Source organism: Mobula birostris, chromosome 1, assembly GCF_030028105.1.
Source record: "Mobula birostris isolate sMobBir1 chromosome 1, sMobBir1.hap1, whole genome shotgun sequence".
NCBI classification, from domain to species: domain Eukaryota; kingdom Metazoa; phylum Chordata; class Chondrichthyes; order Myliobatiformes; family Myliobatidae; genus Mobula; species Mobula birostris.
The window spans coordinates 63,364,436-63,385,245 of record NC_092370.1 but is presented as its reverse complement, the minus strand read 5'-3'; the positions used below and the strand labels follow the sequence as shown (position 1 = coordinate 63,385,245).

General features: G+C 38.6%; 1 long non-coding RNA gene across 1 annotated transcript in view; it reads left to right on the top strand.

The window, feature by feature from the left end:
* The window catches only part of LOC140199521 (uncharacterized), a 173,208-nt gene extending 152,670 nt beyond the window's left edge, over positions 1–20,538 (top strand). The window contains exon 3 of the long non-coding RNA XR_011886440.1: positions 20,461–20,538. This is a non-coding gene — a long non-coding RNA (uncharacterized lncRNA). The remainder of the gene's footprint in view (positions 1–20,460) is intronic.
* The last annotated feature ends 272 nt before the right edge of the window (positions 20,539–20,810 follow it).

Below are 20,810 nucleotides of genomic sequence, written 5' to 3'. Positions count from 1 at the left end.
GTGTCCTATATCTCCTGTACTCTTTCTGATGGCAGCAGCAAGAAGAAAGCATGGTCTGGATGGTGGGGGTCTTTAATGATGGATGCTGCATTCTTGTGGAGGTGCTCCTTGTAGATTTGCTCAATGGTGAGGAGGACTTTGTCTCTGACGTACCAATTTTTTTAGCTTTTTCCATTCATGGGCATCGGTGTTTCCATACCAGTTTGAGATGTTACCAATCACAACACTCTCCACTGTGCATCTATAAAAGTTTGTCAAAATTTTAGATAATATGTTGAATCTATGCAAACTTTTAAGAAAACAGAAGTGATGCCATGACTCCTTTGTGATGACACTTGGTATATATGCTGGTCCCAGGACAGATCCTTTGATACGTTAACACCAAAGAAATCAAAGCCACCGACACTCTCCACCTCCTTTCCTCTAATAGGGATTGGCTCATAGAGTTCCATCTTTTTCCCCCTGTACCTGATAATCATAATACCATAAGATATAGGAGTAGAATTAGGCCATTCATCCCATCAAGTCTGCTCTACCATTTCATCATGGCTGATCCATTTTCCCTTTCAGCCGTAATCTCTTTCCTTCTCCCTGTGTCCTTTCATTCCCTGATTAATCAAGAACCTATCAACTTCTGTTTTAAATATACCCAATGACATGGCCTCCACATATTCCTCACACTCCAGCTAAAGAAATTCCTCTTCATCACTATTCTAAAAGGATGCCCCTCTTTTCTAAGGTTGTATCATCTGGTCTTAGACTCCCCCACCTGTTGTTGTGGAAAGTGAAAAGAGGCGTGGTGAATTTGTGGCTGATGTTGGGATCACATTGCAGCTAGTGGAAATGACAAATGACAAAATAAATGCAGCCAGCTTGATGGCCAAGGTGAATTGGTTGGATCTTTGTTGCAGAAAGAAGTGGAGAGATTTACGACCTTCCTGTGAGGAATGGAGGTGTACAAAGATTGGACATCCAAACTGTTTTAATCCATTGCGCATCCATACTGACTTTACTTCTGTACTCATGCCCAAGGCCAGCAGGCAGACAAAAGATGCATATATTTGGATTTGGAGTTGGACTTGAAATTTCATAATATCAAGTTTGTCCAGAAAATAAAATTAGGTGAGGTTGTGGATAGGGAGAAATATGTTTAAATGCTTCAAGAACACATAGACAAATTAAGTGAATACACAAGAACATAGCAGTTAAATTAAAATGTGTAAAAAAGATTGTCATCATCCAAAACAGAAAAACAACATGTTGTATTGTTGACAGCTTGGAAAATATGGAGCAACAAACCTGCTGGAGGAACTTAGTGAGATGGGCAGCATCTGGAGTGGGAAGGAACTATCAATGTTTTAGACTGAAACACTGCATTGTAAAACATTGATGTTTAAATGGACTGTGGAATGCTAGTATACATTACTTAAAGCAAATGTCCAGGTGCAGCCATCAGTTAGGAAAGTCTTTATTACAAGATAATTTGCGTGGATATGTAAATTCATCTTTCTATAATTTTGTGGGATATTGGGTTTGCTGCATTACGAAAGATTGAGCAGACTTGACCTGTATTCTTGAGAGTTTATAATAAGCAGAGATGCATTGAAACTTACACAATTCACAGACGAGAGAAAATCTGCAGATGCTGGAAATCGGAGCAACACACACAAAATGCCGGAGGAACACAGCAGGCCAGGCAGCGTCTAGGAAAAGAATACAGTCGACGTTCCTGCCTGAAATGTCAAATGTACTCTTTTCCTCGATGCTGCCTGGCCTGGTGAGTTCCTCCTGCATTTTGTGTGTGTTGTGTGTGTTAAACAATTCTCACAGCTTTATACGGGCTAAAATGTTGAAGATGTTCCTCCCAACCCAGGAGTGTAGAGAAATTTCAAACATGGAGCCTTGGTGTAAGGGCTGAGCTATTTAGGATCAATAAGAGGGGACATGTCTTCACACAATATGGGGTGACTCCTTGTATTTCTCAATCACAGAGAGCTCTGAAAGGTGAATGAGGATTGTTAAAACAGAAAATGATCAATTTCCGCTTATATCAGGAAAATTGGGATAATGAAATAAAATATATCAAGTTAGAAGATAGGCCATGGTCTGGAGGAATGATGCACAGCTCAAAAGGACAAATGGCCAATTTCTGTTCCTCATTCTTAAGTCCACATTTTTATTGGGTTATTTTCTATATTTTAACAATGTGCAAATTACTTTTGGGGACCACGTGTAATTAGAAATGAGTTCACTCTTTCACAGTATACAGCAATCGTGTCACTAGGAGTTAAAAATCAGTATTCTTGCTGTATTGAAGATGCTTTCGCTTTGTAGCAACGTAATCCATCACCTGAAATTGGCAGCAGACTAAGGGCTGATTTAGTGAGGTTGGGGATTTTCTGCAGACAACACATCAAGTGCAGAACCCATGCACATGTTGGCACCGGGCAGAAAATGAAAACCATGTTGCTGCAGTATCAGTCACAGAGCATACCAGGTGCAGAAACAATAAATTCATCACCTAGATCAGGGGTTCCCAACCTTTTTTATGCTGCAGGATTCATGAAATAGTCATTGAGATGGATATGGGGATTTGAGATCCTGTTTTACTAACCACATAGCTCTGTCATTAGAAACACACACCCGTAAGCCAGGCAGCTGAAGCACATGGATATGAAAATGGAGGAAGGGAAAATGGAAGTGGTGAATAAAGTGGAGGAATAGAAAAGTGGGGGGAGAGTGTAATATAAACAATCCTTCTAATATACAGGAAATCAAGGACTTCAATTCCAGAAAATCGATCTTTATTCACTAACATACACTCAAATCAACCTTCCCTCAAGCATTGACCATTCCAGTATCTCCTTGGCCACAATGAAAAAATTCCACCACTTCTATTGGCAGCTTCTCGTATATATTCACCACCCTCTGCGTGAAAGTGTCCCTTTGCCCTAAAACCATGCCCCTTAGTTTTGGAGTTCCATATCCTGGACTATTACCATCCATCTTATTATATGCTTCTCATAATTTTAAACATTTCTGTAAGGTTACCCCTCATTCTCCTAATCTCCATGTTATTATGTTCTTACAAGGACTGGACCAGCCAGCCTCACCCTGTAAGTCAGGACCTCTAATCCTGGCAATACCTTTGTAAATTTTTCTGCACTCTTTCCATTTTAACCACATCTTTCCTACAACAGGAAAAGTCAATTTACTTGACTCCTTGACTTTGACTAAAACAGTGCACAGTACTCCAAATGCAGCCTCACCAAAACCTTATACAACTGCAACAAAATATCCCAGCTCTGTACTCGATGTCCTGACTAATGAAGGCCAGTGCGCTGAATGCCTTTTTTTGCCTTCCTATCTATCTGTGTTGCTGTTTTCAATTAACTATGCCCTTATACGTCTAGGTTCCTCTATTGCATTACACCCCGTTGTGCTTTACCATTCATAGGACAAGTCCAACACTCATTTGGCTTTCTAAAACTGATCATCTCACAGTTAAGTGTGTTGAAACCCGTTTGCCACTCCTTGTCCCACCTCTCCATAACTGATCAAGGTTCCCCCGTATTCTATGACCTTCTTCACTGTCTACAACACCTCTTAATTTTGTTTCATACACAGACTTAGTGACCAAGCCTTTTACATTTGCATCCAAATAACTTATATAGAAAACAAATAACAAGGATCCCAAACCCAGCTCCTATGGCATAACACTAGTCTCCATTCCAAGAAACAACCTTCAAGTTCTGCTTTCTGCTTCCTACCTCCAAGACAATTTTGAATTCAACTAACTAGTTCTGATTAGGAGAAATCAGCCTGACTTCCTGTGCTTTGGATTGTTTTTCACCACTTAATGAAAGACATCTATTTTTATTTGGGCTACAGGTGCCCCATTGTGGTCAACCCTTAAATGGTTTGGGGGCATTTAGGAATAGTTAAGCCCACCTCATTGAACTCACTTTGATCCAGTACATGGGTAATTTTGTGTAGACTTGCATTCTGAACTGTTTTACTTTGAAATTGTACCATTAGACCTTGTATATTTCCCCAGTTTCCTCACTTTGATGGAGTTATATCTTAATTTGCAAAATAGGCCAAGGCTGTGTTTCATTCTTTAGTACAACTATTTATTTTTTATCCCTTCTGTACATGACTGCAAACATAACTCGCTGAGAACAATAAAAAAGTATCTGCTAAACTCTAAAATGGGGTTACAAGATAAGAACCTGAAAGCTCTATAACCTCTGATGCTTGAAAGGGAACAGTCATCAATTCTATGGATTCAATTACATATCTTACTACATAAATTATACGCATTGCTATATTCCACCACCACCACCCATATTCGTCCCTGAAATCCCATGTCAAAAGCTAATTCAATGTTACTTAACCAAAATTTCCTATCTGCTGTAGACCTCTATTTGGTTGCATACCTGACCTTTACTTGCAACAGTACAGAATATTTTCAGGTCTTCTGACAGGCAAAATGTTCAGATAATTCATCACCAATACTTAGTTCTGTATTCTGTCATTAGCATTTTCTCTGATACTGGAAGATAACTGAGAGTATCACCATTTCTAAAGTATTTCTCTGCTTTGAGTATATTCATATGCTCACAAAGCCAAAACCTATCTTTGAACTTAAAGGAAAAACATCTGAGGCATTGGCTTCATTTCTGAAACAGAGAATTTGGAAGTTTGTGATCTGTGTAAATGTAAAATGCCTTACAGAATTGCGGCTGCACCTTGATCAAAAATGTATTCTGTTTTTAGAGGAACTAATTTCAAAATATTTAAATAGTCCATTTATGTTTACTGAACAATGTGATGAAAAGACAAAATGCACAATATAATGTAGGTTTATCTCGTTCTGAGGGAAAGAGAAATAAAATTGACTTTTTTAAATCTGGGAATCACTGCTAAATAATACATCCATATTAGTCTCCCAGGGCTAATAACTGTATATAGTGTATGGAGGCTAAGCAACATCTCTACAGTGTATTTCTTATTTTGCTGTATTTAATTTCTAAAATTATTAAATTACTAAAATTAATTATTAAAATTAGATTTCTAAATTAAATTAATAGAGCTTTATCTATTAACATATTTATATCTAATATAATAGTTTTCAAACCGTGACAATATAACAAGACAGAATAGACATGTGACTTGTATCAGATGTGAAGGTTCCCTTATACTACATTTGACAAAAGGTAACAGAAAATTCTCTCAGAATCATCTGTGGGAAACAACATCCCTCTTTGTTTTCTTCATCTTGAGTTTTCACCTTTTCAAGTTAATCAAGGTGTTAAGCCAAACAAGTTTTAGTTCACTTTGAAGAGATGTTGATTCAGTACCTTCATTTTACCTTGTGTGCAAGTACTTAACTACCCTGTTACAAGGGATTAGTTAGTCATAGTCATAGTCATAGTCATAGTCATACTTTATTGATTCCGGGGGAAATTGGTTTTCATTACAGTTGCACCATAAATAATAAAGAGTAATAGAACCATAAATAGTTTAATAGTAATATGTAAATTATGCCAGTAAATTATGAAATAAGTCCAGGACCAGCCTATTGGCTCAGGGTGTCTGATCCTCCAAGGGAGAAGTTGTAAAGTTTGATGGCCACAGGCAGGAATGACTTACAATGACGCTCTGTGCTGCATCTCGGTGGAATGAGTCTCTGTGCCCACCCAGTACATTATGTAGTGGATGGAAGACATTGACCAAGATGGCATGCAACTTAGACAGCATCCTCTTTTCAGACACCACCATGAGAGAGTCCAGTTCCATTCCCACAACATCATTGGCCTTACGAACGAGTTTGTTAATGCCCCCTGTCTGTCACTGTCTTAGTTGCCTCAACACCAGTCACAAACTCCTACATTCCTCATATCTCTTGGTTTCTCTATTCTTCCAGTGAAGCCCATTCTAGTGATACTGACTTAATTAACTTAGTCGTACAATCTCAAAGTATTGGTACCAAGATCTTTCTCTCCCTTATCTACATTTCAGCAAGCATAGTGTCTTTATCTTATGTTTCCAGAGGAAATTTGCTTAACTTACTTCCAGATAATGCAGCATACATTTGCTTGGAGTTAGATAATGTGGCATCAACATCCTTCCCCCAATACCTTGGTCTTTGCAAAAATAATTTAGAAACAATATTTATATGTGATGAATAAATATATTTCTAGCTATTCTCCTATCACTTAATAGATGACCTAATATTCAATAAGTTAAAGATGTTTTAACCAATACTGTACAGCTCTGTCCAATATGCAAACATTATATCAAGTATCTAGCTGCCAAGTATATTTATTCTTTGTACCATTCCCCTTTCTACTCTTATTTTGTCTCTGTCTCCTACACTAGTCAACAGAAGCTCAAAATAATCTTGATAAACAGTGTCTCATTTTTGAATTGTAAACATTTGAGTTTAACAACCACTTCAGCAATTTTATGCAATAATTCTGCTACTTCCATTTATACCACAAAGGGACAGATCTTTTGTTTCTTTTTTGTCTCATTGCCACCTTCCTTAGCTTTCCATCAACATCTGTGTAATCCACTCCTGTTTTCCATCCTATCAATCTTATTTTTCTTCTTTCCATTCCTCTTCCATTTCTTTTATGTCTAGTGTTTTCTGGTCATTGACTGGAAATGCTGACCATAAAATACAGGAATAGAATTAGGCCATTTGGCATATCGGGTCCGCTCCGCCATTTGATCATGGCTGATCCATTTCCTTCTTAACTACATTCTCCTGCCTTCTCCCCATAACCTTTCCTGCCCTGATTTATCAAGAATCTACCAACCTCTGCTTTAAATACACCAGTGACCTAGCCGTTAGAGCTGCCTGTGCCAATGAAATCCACAGATTCACCATCATCTGGCTAAAGAAATTCCTCCTTATCTCCATTCCAAATGTATGTCCTTCTATTCTGAGTTAGTGGCCTCTGCTTCTGGACTTCATCACTACAGGAAATATCCTCTCCATGTCCACTCTATATTAGCCTTTCAACTTCAGATAGGGGTATAGTCATAGTCATACTTTATTGATCCCAGGGGAAATTGGTTTTCATTACAGTTGCACCATAAATAATTAAATAGTATTAAAACCATAAATAAATAAATAGTAATATGTAATTTATGCCTGGAAATAAGTCCAGGACCAGCCTATTGGCTCAGGGTGTCTGACCCTCCAAGGGAGGAGTTGTAAAGTTTGATGGCCACAGGCAGGAATGACTTCCTATGACGCTCAGTGTTGCATCTCGGTGGAATGAGTCTCTGGCTGAATGTACTCCTGTGTCCAACCAGTACAGTATGTAGTGGATGGGAGACATTGTCCAAGATGGCAATTCTAAATTCCAGTGAGTACAGGCCCAGATCTATCAAATATTTCTCAAATGATAAGCCTTTTATTCCCAGAATAATTTTTTCATGAACCTCCTTTGAACCCCCTCCAATGACAACACATCCTTTCTTAGATACGGAGCCCAAAACTGACCCCAGTGCTCCAAGTGAGGCCATGAAGATAGTCCACATTTTCATTCTGTTACCAAATTACATGACCATACACTTCTCAACACTGTAGTGCATCTGCCACTTCTTTGCCATTCTCCTGACCTGTCTGAGTACTTCCGCAGCCTCCCTGCTTTCTGAACACTACCTTCCCCTTCACCTATCTTTGTATCATCCGCAGACTTGGCCACTTTGTCATCAATTCCTTCATCCTAATCATTGACAAATAACTATCCCAACACCAGGAAAGGCCCCCTTTATTCCCACTCTTTGCCTCCTGCCATTCAGCCAATTATCTATCTATGCTAGTACATTTCCTAGAATACCATAGGTTGTTATCTTGGTAAGCGGCCTCCTGTGTGGCACCTTGTCAAAGGCCTTCTGAATATCTTCGGTTATTTCCTCAAAGAATTCCAACAGATTTTTCAGGTATGATTTTCCCTTTGGTCTATTTCATCGTGTCTCTACATGTATCCCATAACTTGGTCCTTAAAAACTGAATCCAACATCTTTCCAACCATTGAGGTCAGGCTAACTGGCCTATTATTTCCTTTCTTCTACTTCCCTTCCTTCTGGAAGAGTGTGAAGTGACACATGCAATTTTCAGTCTTCCGGAACCATGCCAGAATCTAGTGATTCTAAAATGATCATTACTAATACCTCCATAATCCCTTGAGCTACCTCTTTCAGAGACCTGGGGTGTAGCCCATCTGGTCTGGGTATCTACCTTCAGACCTTTCAGCTTCACAAGCACCTTCTTCCCAGTAATAAGAGCTGCGCTCACTTCTGCCCCCTGACATTCACGTACTGCCAGGATACTACTAGAGTCTCCCACAGTGAAGAATGGTACAAAATACTTATTCAGTTCATCCACCATTTCCTTGTCCCCCATTACTACCTGTTCAGCATCATTTTCCAGTAGTCTGATATCTCCAGTCACCTCTCTTTTATTCCTTATATATCTGAAAAAAAACTTCAAGTACAGGTTTCCCCTGCCACCTGAAGGTAGAGCGTTCCTATGAAATGGTTCGTAAGCCGGAATGTCATACAGTGAAGAAGCAATTACCATTTATTTATATGGGAAAAATTCAAGAGCATTCGCAGACCCAAAAAATAACCTACCAAATCATGCCAAATAACATATAAAACCTAAAATAACAGTAACATATAGTAAAAGCAGGAATGATATGATAAATACACAGCCTATATAAAGTAGGAATACTTTTCTACAATCTTTGCCGCACTGTCCACCATAGCGAAAATCTCACACAAGCACTCTCGGCAGAAACACTCTCTCCAGTAACCTTTAATCTATGAAGCTGCCAAATCATACCAAATAACGCATAAAAATACACAGCCTACATAAAGTAGAAATATTGTATGTACAGTGTAATATCACTTACTGGAATCGGGAAGACAGCGCCGAGCACACTGATGATGGTGTGTTAGGCTGGGTCGTCAGAGGTTGGGGTGGTGCAGTGGTCCCCATCCTCCGGGCCACCAACCGATACCGATCCGTGAAGCATGCAGTGGTGCAGCGGTGGCCAGGACGCACCCAGCACATCTTTAAGAAAAAAGCCGAAATAAACAAACTAATTAATTAGCTGCTGCCCGGCACTTAAATGTCAGCCCAGATCAGAGGTGACATAATCGGCAATCGCCTCTGATCTGGGCTGACATTTACGTGCCAGTTGGCACCTAATTAATTAGTTTGTTTATTTTGGCTTTTTTTCTTAAAGATGTGCTAGGTACATCCCGGCTACCGCTGCACCACATGCATGCTTCGCGGCAATGTATCGGTCCATGGCCCGGAGGTTGGGACCACTGGGGTGTGATCTCATCGTTGTCTGTTTCCATCAGGGCATGCAGGTCATCTTCTTTTATGTCTGCCTGCCTTGTTGTCGAAGGTCGAGGTTCGTCGTCTGATGTGGCTGATGTAGAAGGCTTGAAAAACGACAGTATGCTTGACTGCTTAGCCTTGCACATTTTTCTATCAGACAGTTCTTTGTAAGTACTCAAACCATAATGCAAATATGCCCTAAACTTATGTACCCTTTTAAAATTAAAGTCCTATTTTTCTGCAATCATTGCAGTGAAAATCTCATGCAGTTGCTTCACGTTCAGTTCCTGGACAACTTCGCTTTCAGTCTGTTCGCTATTGCATTTGGTTTCGATTGTTATCCTTTCCTCTTCCAATTACATCAGCTCTTCATCTTTCAGTTCTTGGTCATGGGATGCCAAAACTTCTTCAACATCATCTTCGTCAGCGTCCACAAGCCAAACTCACTTTGTCCTTACTTCGTTCACCACGATCGAAACGCTTAATTATGTCTAGTTTTACGCAAAGTGTAACACCCTTATGAGCTCTTTTAGGATTTTCCGATACCTTAGAACTCATCTTGCAAACGGATGCTCAAAATAAATAGAGATAAAGCACAGATGCTCACAGGCACGTGCTTAAGCAATGCTGGCTAGAATGCAGTTCCGGGGGAGGAGCTTGGCTGCTCAGGGCGCACGCTGCCTTTTTTCGTAACAGTGAAAACACCTTCTGAAGGCAAAAGCAAGTAATTAATGTAGATCTTTCGTAACAGCGAGGTGTCGTAAATCAAATGTTTGAAAAGCGGGGGACACCCTTTTCTTTGATATTATTGGATAACTTACCTTCATATTTCATTTATTGGCATCTTATGGCTTTTTTACTTGACATTTATTAATTTTTAATGGTTTCCCAATCCTCTAACTTCCCAGTAATGTTTGCTGTATTATATGCCCTCTCTTTTGCTTTTATGGTGTTTTTTTATTTTCCTTGACAGCCACGGTTGCATCACTCTGCCTTTAGAATACTACTTCTTCTTTGGGATGTATCTTATCTGTGCCTTGCAAATTGTTACGAGAAACTCCAGCCTTTGCTTCTCTGCTGTCATCCCTGCTAGTGTCCCCTTCAAGTCAACTTTGGCTAGCTCCTCTCTCATGCCTCTGTAATTCTCCATCTCCATTGTAATACTGATTCATCTGACTTTAGCTTCCCCTTCTCTAATTACAGAGTGAATTCTATCATAGTATGGTCAGTGCCTCCTAATGATTCCTTTACCTTAGGGCCCCTAATCAGAACCAGTTCATTACACAGCACCCAATCCAGAATAGATTATCTCCTAGTGGGCTCAACCACGTGCTACTCTGAAAAGTCACCAAGTGGGCATTCTACAAATTCCCTCTTGGATCCAAAATCAGCACCACCCTGATTTCCCCAATCTAACTGCATATTGAAATCCCCCATGACTACTGTCTGGCTGATACACAATTTTCTGTCTCTCCTTGTAATTTGTAGCTCACATCCTGACTAATGTTTGGAGGCTTGTATATAACTCCCATTAAGGTCTTTTTACCTTAATTCTACCCACAACGATTCTACACCTTCCAATCCTATGTCACCTCTTTCTAAGGATTTGACTTCATTTTTTATCAACAGAGCCAAACCACCTCCTCTGCCTACCAGCCTGTCCTTTTGATGTAATGTTTCCCTCTTCACAAATTGTGTCTGCCGATTTAGTATTTGCAGTACTTTTCATGCTATTTCAGTCAAAATCATTCTTCAGTTTTCATTAATGGAAAATTGTCGAAGTATATCATTCTTGACCTTTTTGTACATATGCATTAAGATGAATTGGGCACTTAAGAGGAGCCATACATTAGATGTCTGCTCAAATATAAAATTAAAACTAAGTCCAAACCTAATCTAACAACAGGCAATTGGAGAGCAGGGCTTTTGGCATTCATCAGTCGCAGGTCAGATTATCAGACTCTATCCTTCATTATGCATTAGAAGCCCATTTTCAAAGAAAAAACTCCAATATAAGATGCTTTTTGCTTATGTACTGACGAGTAAAGTAATTGATACAGAATAATTGAATAGTATAAATGTCTTTATTCAAATAGAATCAGTCTTGTTTCGGTGGAAAACACTCAGCTCAGCTTAAATATAGCCCTCCATATTAAGTCAAGAAATCAAAGAGTTCTATGTATTTCTCAACAGGGTATCTTCCCTATAATTCAACCCATCCTATCCTTCTCAAGAGTTCCCTGAACCAGCTTAAGTGTAAGATTCTTTATCTGTAGGGTTTTCTTAAATTTTTGTGTAAGATGAGTAATGATGAGCAGTTTGAAACATATAAACACTATGACTCTATGCTTTTCAGTGAGTTGAGAAGACAATGAGGAATTTGAACTATTTCAAGTTGCTAAATGGTAGACAGGAAAATTTGCGGAAGCCAATGGGTAGGAACTGATAAGGGCAGTTCCTTACTGAAAACGACATCACGGGTAGAGGTGATGGCAAAGGAGACTTTTGACACTCTGGCCTTCATCAGGCAGGGCAATGAGTGTGGGATTTAGGAAATTATGTTGCAGTTATATTGGACATTGATAAGTGTGGGATTGTCGTATACAGTTTTGTTCATCCTGTTCATGGAAAGATATCATTGTTATGTATTTAATATTTCAGTGATATTTAATATTGTAACTATTTTGTTTGATTAAGCATTTTTGTTCATTCAAATAATTAATTATGGGTTATATGTAATTGTATGTGAATGACATATGTCATCAAGCCATCATGGCATATGTGCACACTTTGCTCAAAGTGAAAACAAAGTTAGACAGGTCATATTTGGCTCTGTGTTTTTATTTCTATTACTTTTATCTTTTGGAATTACAAAGCATAACGGTGGCGATGAGTTTTAAAGTGAACCTGAGACAACAACCTACCTGTTGAAGCACAGTGAGACATTTGAGCTATAAAAAAGTGAAACACACTTTCTTTGCAAGAAGAGATGTTCAAGTTTATAAAAAGGCAGGAAACAGACAAAATTCATGGGTTAATAAACTCAGTACTGAGTAATAATAAGAATAAGTTACAAAAGCAGAAATATCTAGCTACTTTGGAAAGATAGATGCATTTGATTGTATAAGGGATAACTGAAATATATATACTCAGCAAATTGAGCAGTATTTTAAAGGAAATGAAATAGCCATTGAGAGTTGAGGGCTGGTTTAAAGGCATACAGTTTGCTTCAACGATTGACTGTTCCAATCAAACTAGCTGAAATGACCTTCACTGATATCGTGAAAATAATGCAGGGAGATTTGGAACTGAAAGCATTGTTGATTGCAGGATGCATTTAGGTTTCGTAAGCAAAATGAAAAGGAAGGGGAGTCCGTTTCAGTGAACATGGATGAATTGAAGAAGTTGCCTGAGCATTGTCAGTTTCGTTATGGGCTAAATGAACCACTGAGAGATTGTTTAGCTTGTGGAATCTTACAAGAAAGCATTCACAATTGAACCATAACCTACATTTAAAGGAGCATCAATTTGCATAATGTTATTGAAAAATCTGATAATGATGAGAGTGACGCAGAACTGAGTAGCCTTGGAGTTTAAATGTGAAAAATAACAACAGACAAGCAATATGGCTTACACTAGAAATGAATGACAAATTAATTAAAATGGAATTGAACACTGGTTCAACTGTTTCAGTCATTCCAGAAAATGAGTTTGAATGGTACTTAACATATTGAACTGAAGCTTGTAAATATCCAACAATGGCTTATATTGGAGAAGAGATAACTGCTGTGGGAATGACACTCATAACAGTGAAATACAACAACCAACAAGCTATACTGGGCTTGTATGTGGTAAAAACAGGAGGGTCAGCATTGTGGGATTGTGTCTGGTTGAGGCAACATGCAATTTGAATGGAGAGCCATCCACCATATGCATATACATCCCCTGCAATTATGTGAACTGAAAGCAGATTAAGTATTGGATGATGTCACAGCAGTGTTCAAGGATGGCATTGGAAAAGTCAAAGATATGAAAGTAGCCAGACAACTAGATTACATGGAGGTTGAAGGAATTTTTTCCAAGGTTTAGTGGAGCCAATGGGTAATGCTAGTTGTCCCAGTAGCCATAAAGAATGGGTGCATCAGGATCTGTGATGACCTTATGATCTCCATCAACACAGTATGGAAAGTAGACCAATACCCTCTGTCCAGGATAGGGGATACCTTTGCAAACTCCTCTGGAAGAAAACACTTTAATTCCAAGGTGTTATTATTTCAGAGAACTTTTCTTGAGCCCAGCACTTAAGTGCAATTATGAAGAAAGAACGGCAGCACCTCTACTTCCTTAGGGGTTTTTGGAGATTTGGCATAACATCTAAAACTTTGACAAACTTCTACAGATGCATAGTGGAGAGTATATTGACTGGCTGCATCACAGCCTGGTATGGAAGCACCAATGCCCTTGAACAAAAAATATTGCAAAATGTAGTGGATATGGCCCAGTCTATCATGGGTAAAGCTCTCCCAACCATTGGGCTCATCTACATGAAATACTGTAGCAGAAAAGCAGCAACCGTCAACAGGGAACCCCACTACCCAGGACATGCTCTCTTCTCACTGCTGCCCTCTGGACGAAGGTACAGGATCAACACCACCAAGTTCAGGACCATCAGGCTCCTGAACCAAAGGGCATTATTTCACTCCCAGCTTCACTTGCCACATCATTGAAATGTTTCTACAACCAAGGATTCCTCGCCTCATGTTCTCAATATATATATTGTTTATTTATGTGTTACTATTACTTATTTTGTACTTGCATAGTTTGTTATCTTTTGCACTCTGGTTGAACACCCTAGTTGGACGGTCTTTTATTGATTCTGTTTTTGTTATTATTCTATAGGTTTATGCCCATAAGAAAATGAGTCTTGGGTTGGAGGGGGTATATGTTGACATTTATGTACTTTGATAATAAATTTACATTGAACTTTGAACTTTGAACTTCAGCAAAGTGGACTTAGCTGAAGCCTGCCTACAGATGGAGATGGAGGAAGAGTCCATAAAAACTCACAACGGGCTTTATCATTATAATAGGCTTATTTTTAGAGTACACCTGCACTCTTGCAGAAAGCTATGGTCTAGGTGCTACAAGGGTGTCCAGGCACTCAGTGTTAGCTGGATGCCACCATGTCATATGTACATGCCTCATTTAAAGTGAAAACAAAGTTAGACACATTATTCCTGGCACCTTGTTTTTATTTTGATTAGTTCTTAGGTTTTGAAGTTACAAAATATAACAATTACTAAATTAGAAAAAGTGCAGATAAGATTTACTAGGATGTTGCTTGGACTTGTGGACTGAGTTACAAGAAGATGTTTCATAAACCAGGACTTGAATTCCTGGAATGTAGGAGATTGAGGCGTGAACTTATAGAGGTATAAATTCATGACAGACAGGAACAGAGTGAAAGCACATTGTATTTCCCAGGGAGGTAAGACATAGGTTTAAGATCAGGGGCTGGAGATTTAAAAGGGACATTGGGGAGAACTTGAAGGTAGCATTTTTATTTAATGACATCATTGTTCATCTACGTAGAAAAGATCATGGGATTGGCAGTGCTGTTAAGCAAGTCTTGGTAGTTAATGGTTTTGAATTTTTTATGGTAAGCACCATAAAAACAGGTCTTCAGTGTGATTGATGTTGTGCCAATCAAGAATCTGTTTTTACCTGTTCCCCCCCCCACCACCCCAGATGGTTTGAGTCCATGCATGTTATTAGAACTGCATGCTTCCAGGCAATGGACACTATTCCATCATGCTCCATATTTACGCCTTGTAGATGGTGTAAGAGCTTTGGGAGGTCAGGAGGTGAATCACTAAAGCAATATTTATGTGGCTGACACAGTTAACCTTTGGATTAATGTTAGGTCCTCCAAGATTCTGATAGCTGCGCTCATGGCATTAATAATTCTAAGTAAATTTGTTCTCAAAGTACATATATGTCACCATATACTATCCTGATCCATTTAAAATTTAATAATTATATAACCATATAGCCATATCACAATTACAGCACGGAAATAGGCCATCTCGACCCTTCTAGTCCGTGCCAAATTCTTACTCTCACCTAGTCTCACTGATCTGCACTCAGCCCATAACCCTCCATTCCTTTCCTGTCCATATAGCTGTCCAATTTAACTTTAAACGACAACATCGAACCTGCCTCAACCACTTCTGCTGGAAGTGCGTTCCACACAGCTACCACTTTCTGAGTAAAGAAGTTCCCCCTCATGTTACCCCTCAACTTTTGCCCTTTAACTCTCAACTCATGTCCTCTTGTTTGAATCTCCCCCACTCTCAATGGAAAAAGCCTATCCACGTCAACTCTATCGATCCCCCTCATAATTTTAAATACCTCTATCAAGTACCCCCTCAACCTTCTACGTTCCAAAGAATAAAGACCCGACTTGTTCAACCTTTCTTTGTAACTTAGGTGATGAAACCCAGGTAACATTCTAGTAAATCTTCTCTGTACTCTCTCTATTTTGTTGACAACTTTCCAAAAATTCGGTGAGCAAAACTGTACACAATACTCCAAATTTGGCCTTACCAATGCCTTGTAGAATTTTAACATTACATCCCAACTCCTATACCCAATGCTCTGATTTATAAAGGCCCCAACATACCAAAAGCTTTCTTCACCACCCTATCCACATGAGATTCTACCTTCAGGAATAATGCACCATTATTCCTAGATCCCTCTGTTCTACTACATTCTTCAATGCCCTACCATTTACCACTTTGTCATATTTTGATTAGTCCTACCAAAATGTAGCACCTCACATTAATCAGCATTAAACTCCATCTGCTGTCTTTCAGCCCACTCTTCTAACTGGCCTAAATCTCTCTGCAAGCTTTGAAAACCTACTTCATTATCCACAATGCCACCTATCTTAGTATCATCTGCATACTTACTCATGCAATTTACCACCCTATCATTCAGATCATTATTGTATATGACAAATAACATTGGCCCCAGTACAGATCCCTGAGGCACACCACTAGTCACTGGCCTCCAATCTGATGAACAGTTATCCACCACTATCTCTTGCGTCTCCCACCCAGCCACTGTTGAATCCATTTTACTACTTCAATATTAATACCTAACGATTGAACCTAACTAACCAACCTTCGGTGTAGGACCTTGTCAAAGGCCTTACTGAAGTCCATATAGACAACATCCACTGCTTTACCTTCATCAACTTTCCTCGTAACCTCTTCAAAAAATTCAATAAGATTTGTCAAACATGACCTTCCACGCACAGATCCATGTTGACTGTTCCTAATCAAACCCTGTCTATCCAGATAATTATATATACCATCTCTAAGAATACTTTCCATTAATTTACCCACCACTGATGTCAAATTTACAGGCCGATAATTGCTAGGTTTACTCTTAGAACCCTTTTTAAACAATGGAACAACATGAGCCATACGCCAATCCTCCGGCACCATCGCCGTTTCTAATGACACTTGAAATATTTCAGCCAGAGCCCCTGCTATTTCCACACGAACTTCCCTCAAGATCCTAGGGAATATCCTGTCAGGACCCGGAGACTTATCCACTTTTATATTCCTTAAAAGCTCCAGTACTTCCTCTTCTTTAATCATCATAGTTTCCATAACTTCCCTACCTATTTCCCTTACCTTACACAATTCAATATTCTTCTCCTTAGTGAATACTTTATATTTTATACTTTATTGTCACCAAACAATTGATACTAGAACGTACAACCATCACAGTGATATTTCATTCTGCGCTTCCCGCTCCCTGGATTACAAATTGATAATAAATATTAAAAATTTAAATTATAAATCATAAATAGAAAATAGAAAAATGAAAAGTAAGGTATTGCAAAAAAAACCGAGATGCAGGTCCGGATATTTGGAGGGTACGGCCCAGATCCGGGTCAGGATCTGTTCAGCAGTCTTATTACAGTTGGAAAGAAGCTGTTCCCAAATCTGGCCGTACGAGACTTCGAGCTCCTGAGCCTTCTCCCGGAGGGAAGAGGGACGAAAAGTGTGTTGGCTGGGTGGGTCGTGTCCTTGATTATCCTGGTAGCACTGCTCCGACAGCGTGCAGTACTGAAGAAAAGAAAGAGTTCAGAATTTCCCCCATCTCTTTTGGCTCCACACATAGCTGCCCACTCTGATTCCGTAAGGGACCAATTTTATCCCTCCTTATTCTTTTGCTATTAATATAACGGTAGAAGCCCTTGGGATTTATTTTCACCTTACTTGCCAAAGCAACCTCATATCTTCTTTTTGCTTTTCTAATTTCTTTCTTAAGATTCTTTTAACATCTTTTATATTCCTTGGGCACCTCATTTACTCCATGCTGCCTATATTTATTGTAGATATCTCTTTTTTTCCCAACCAAGTTTCCAATATCCCTTGAAAACCATGGCTCTCTCAAACTTTTAACCTTTCCTTTCAACCAGAACATAAAGATCCTGTACTCTCAGAATTTCACCTTTAAATGACCTCCATTTCTCTATTACATTCTTCCCATAAAACAAATTGTCCCAATCCTCTCCTCCTAAATCCTTTCGCGTCTCCTCAAAATTAGCCTTTCTCCAATCAAAAATCTCAACCCTGGGTCCAGACCTATCCTTCTCCATAATTATATTGAAACTAATAGCATTGTGATCATTGGACCCAAAGTGCTCCCCAACACAAACATTTGTCACCTGACCTATCTCATTCCCTAACAGGGGATCCAACACTGCCCCCTCTCTAGTTGGTACCTCTATGTATTGCTGCAAAAAATTATCCAGCACACATCTTACAAACTCCAAACCATCCAGCCCTTTTACATTATGTGCTTCCTAGTCTATGTGTGGAAAATTAAAATCTCCCACAATCACAACATTGTGCTTACTACAAATATCTTCAATTATCAAAGTGAAGTCTTTATAGTTTAAAATAAACATTGCTTGACATTTGTGTGTTTTAAGTGTCATTATCCCTTGCCAATTGTTCAACCATGGGGAAACATTCTACTCTTATGATGGAAGTAAAGTCATTGATGAAGATGTGTTAATTAGTTTCTGATAACTACAAACATTTTTTTTGTTTTGGAATTTAAATTTCTGATCATTAGAGAGATTTTCCCTTGATTTTGATTGATCAGTTTCATTAACTTTCTTTGATGCTTTGTTCAAATGCTTGCAGTAACATAGACATCCTGAGAAAAGAATCTTCCACAGCCAAGGCAAAAACTTTAGGATAATCTATTTTGAATAAGCAGAAACCTTAGGATAAATTACTAAGCACATGAAATGAAATTCAAACATGTCCTTCAGTACTGTGCAAATTTGAGTTCAAATATTACTAAATATTTTCTGTCAAATGTTCCAGCAGTATTTATTCTATTAACAGATTTTGATAAAGAAATTTACAATAGGAAAAGATGTGCATAATTATTATAATCTGGGCTTCCAGCCATGGATCAACTAACAAATAAGCACTGTTAAAGTAAGAGAACACAGTTAAATTTAGCTGTGTCAACTTATTCAGGAAGCAAAGCATTCTTTATGGTTTCCAGTTTAAGAGTAGCATTAATAAATACTGCAGATAAAAAATGAAACAAAAGCACTTTACATTGAAGAATGTTGATGATATCTTTGTTCAGCACGTACACAAATAATGTTCACAATGCTTTACTTTTAGATGTTGTTAAAAAAAGTAAGTTTGGTGACGGGGTTTATATCTAAGAAGGCATTGCAAAGGCCAGCCGATGCTAAACTGGCAAACTCTCCATTCAGTTTATGCCTGCAACCTGGGTGTAAAACCTGTTTATTTATACCCAGGCATCACAATTTTTTGCTGATTAATTTGGTAGAAAGGGTGATTTTGTCTGTGTGAGGCTAGAGCTCAGATGTACATTTAAGCAGCATGAGAGATGACTAATATGAAGATCTTTTTTGTTCAATCCTAATATTTGTTTTATTCTCATGAATAATCTGCTATTCACATCCTGAGAACATGTGAATACAAGGATACCAGAAAAAAATGGAAGTTGTAAAAACCCAGTCTCAGCTCTTCCTCTCACTTCTCTGTACCAACAATCATCCCTCTACAGACTATTCCTGTTGCAGAGTTTCAACCATCTCTTTACCTCCACTGATGCTGATTCAGACCTTGAGTTTGTCCAGCGGTTTGTTTTCTGATCAAGATTTCAGCATCCACAGTTTCTTTTGTTTCCAAAAGGAAATGACTACCTAATTCATATTTGACTACTCTGAAATTTGAATATTGCTGTTAAATTCCAGTAAAGGGTTTCATCTTAAAACTGAGTCAGAAACCTACATTGCAGTATCTTTCTTTGTATCATCTCTTCTACATTGTCCTCTCAATGTTTGGAAGATGATGAGAACTTCTACTAAAAATTTTAACATAGAACTTTGACAGAACAACAAAATGCATAAATGCCATCATATTGATATGAAATATTATTCTTTTAGTTAAGCCATCATCTAGACTTAGCTTAGAAACTAGATCCACTAAGAACACCAAAGTGAACTTATATACTCTGGATTGGACTGTCATTGTTTTCAGGTGAAATCAAGCCATTTGACAAATTGGCATGATACTTTCATGTGTTATTCACCTTATGAGTCTGAAAATTTTCTTTTTTCCTAACGGTGTCATAAGTCATGTGCCACACATTTAATCCCTCACTGACATAACTGGAGTGTGGTTGCAGCCAGTGCTATTTGTGGAACACTACTAAATAATAAAAGCGTATCGCTAATGAGAAATGAATTACAGCATTTCCATTCTGATATTGGTGACCTGCATGCACTGTCTGATACCCACACTCTTCTGTATTCAGAATATTTGAAACATCATTCCTGGTTATTCTATCAATTATGGCAATCTATATCAGACCAATATGTTAAGATCCTACACCTCATTGTGGCTGAAATTGAATGGGAATTGATCAGTATATACATCATGTGGAGCTTATCCACATATGCAGAAATCTGCCTTCTTCCTTCTACTCTATGTTTTCCTTCATGTCCACAGCAGCCTTTGAAACACCTGTCATGAAGACAGTTCTGATGTACTTGCCAGTAATCATCATGGAAAAGGCACATCTGGGAGATCTTCAAGTAAGTCCCATTAGTTCTGTTTCAGCATATAATTCTGTGTACTGTTACGTACCCCGTAACTGGGTTGCCAAACCAGCAGAAATGGATCACTCAGTTAGAGTCTGGATTACTAGAACTAAGAAAGTTTTATTAAAGAAACAAGCAACACAGTAATCGAAAGGATAATAAATGCAACAGTTCAGCAATGATAAACACACATGTGCACAAGATTAAGATAACAGCATCAATCAAGCTCTATCATTGTCTAGGGGTAAATGACCAATT